The sequence below is a fragment of the Epinephelus lanceolatus genome, chromosome 2 (assembly GCF_041903045.1).
Source record: "Epinephelus lanceolatus isolate andai-2023 chromosome 2, ASM4190304v1, whole genome shotgun sequence".
Taxonomy (NCBI): domain Eukaryota; kingdom Metazoa; phylum Chordata; class Actinopteri; order Perciformes; family Serranidae; genus Epinephelus; species Epinephelus lanceolatus.
In genome coordinates, this window is record NC_135735.1 from 48,316,164 (window position 1) to 48,318,142 (window position 1,979).

Sequence of the window (1,979 nt, forward strand, 5' to 3'; positions counted from 1 at the left end):
CATCGCCTGCTGTGTTGTTTGATGAGGGATGCGATATTCAGCTGGTGTTGTCCTGGGCAGTGATGTTAGGTCAACTCCAGTGTCAGGGGAATATATATACACACACACACACACACACACATATATATATATTTAAGCAATATCACACGAGAGGGAGTGATGTTATACTTGTATATCGTCGCGGCCTCGTGCCTATGACCAAATCACAGCCGTGACGATATACGAGTATAACATCACGAGCTTGAGTGTGATATTGCTTTGATACAACAGTTCAACAGTTAAATAAGCAAGGCTGATTACGAAATGTTGAAAAATGAGGACGAAATAGATAATTTAAGCATTTTATTTGTCTTCCGCCAACAAAAATAGTTCCCTCAGGACTCCGCTGTCACCGTTGCTATATAACGCAGACATGGTGCGCCAGGCACTTACTCTTTATACACATTTATCTGCACATTTCCATTAATTGTGCAGCCGGTGAAATAAGTCTCTGGTGACTGCATGGTGGACTGTCGCTTCACAGGCACAGCCGACTCTGCCTTCTGATCTGACAGTATGTTGCTCCATCGTTTCCTGCTCTCCATGGATGGCTTCCAGTAGCTTTTTAACAAGCTCTCAGACCTGCAAGACAAAAGGTATATTTTAGGGCCCGACTCCTAATTAGAAGACTAACTGTACACATAGGCTACGTTAAAACAACATCATACCTGTGCCCACTCACTGTCATGATCTCCCTAGCTTCAAGACCCGCATCTGACAGCTTCTGTATGGCAGTCGCCCTGAGGCTGTGATTGGTGTGGATAGCTGTTGTCCCCGCCTCTTTACACATCTTCGGCAGCATCTGTGCGAGTGAGTTTATTCCCAGTGGAGCTTTAGTGTACCAGATATTGTCTGTGAGCTGCTGTCATCCTGGGCTTCAGATAAAGGGCATTTGCATCTGGTGGAAGTTTGTTTAAATACTTTTCCAGGGATGCAACGCAACTGCTGACCTAACTGACACTAACCGTCAGTTTTGATTTGATTGTTGAATGCAATCAGCTGTGAGGCAGAGTGATACATACACAGTGAAATAACCGTGATGTTGTACTCCAATATGGTCACGGTTTTACTGTCTCTCGACCAATCAGATTGCAGGGCCGGAACTAACTGTTGTATAAATATATATATATATATACATATACATATATACAAACATGTTACACCTACATGTGACTGTTGACCATCTCATGCAAATATGCAAGGAGCTGTTGCAAGTGTGATCAACTGAGGACAAATCAGGTGTTAAATGGCTGAGCCCAGCAAGCCAAGCTTGTGGCCAATTAGCCTGATTACATCATGGTTAGAAGGGATACATTGTTAGGTTCCTTTTTTCTTTTTTCTTCTCTTGCCATTACCTGCAGCTGCTGTGTCAGCCTGATTACTGATAAGTGACACCTGTGTGTGTGATCCATTCACTTTGTTGAGTGCTGTCCTGTACCTTTTGTACACAATTTTTTAAATTTTTTTGAGGATTCAGCACCCATTCATACTTCTGAGGGTTGAGCGTGTTTGTTTGGACTTCCAATAAGGACAGAAACATAAATACTGCCCTCTGCTGGTGAACATAAACTCACTCCCTTACATAGATATATATATATCTATATATCTATATATCTATCTATATATATCTATATATATATATATATATATATGTATATATATGTGTGTATGTGTAATGTATTATTACATTATTTATTATATTGTTGGGTAGAATTTAATGGTGCAGGATAGTGATTGGATATTATCTAACTGCTTGTGTATGGTATGTTTAGTATAACATAATTATATATATTATATTATTTAATTGAGATATAACACGATAGTGGATATATATTATGTATAGTATAGTATGTATAATATAACTATATATTATACATTATGTATAATATTAACTATGTTGACTGTCTTATTTAGCTTGTATTGTTTGTCGCCATTGAATT

General features: G+C 38.9%; 1 long non-coding RNA gene across 1 annotated transcript; it reads right to left on the reverse strand.

Moving 5' to 3' along the window:
- Positions 1-327: 327 nt before the first annotated feature.
- On the reverse strand, positions 328-1,137 carry LOC144459354 (uncharacterized). Its single transcript, XR_013488324.1, has 2 exons — positions 708-1,137; positions 328-621 (listed from the first exon to the last, which is right to left on the reverse strand). It is a non-coding gene; the product is annotated as an uncharacterized LOC144459354 (long non-coding RNA).
- Positions 1,138-1,979: the final 842 nt, after the last annotated feature.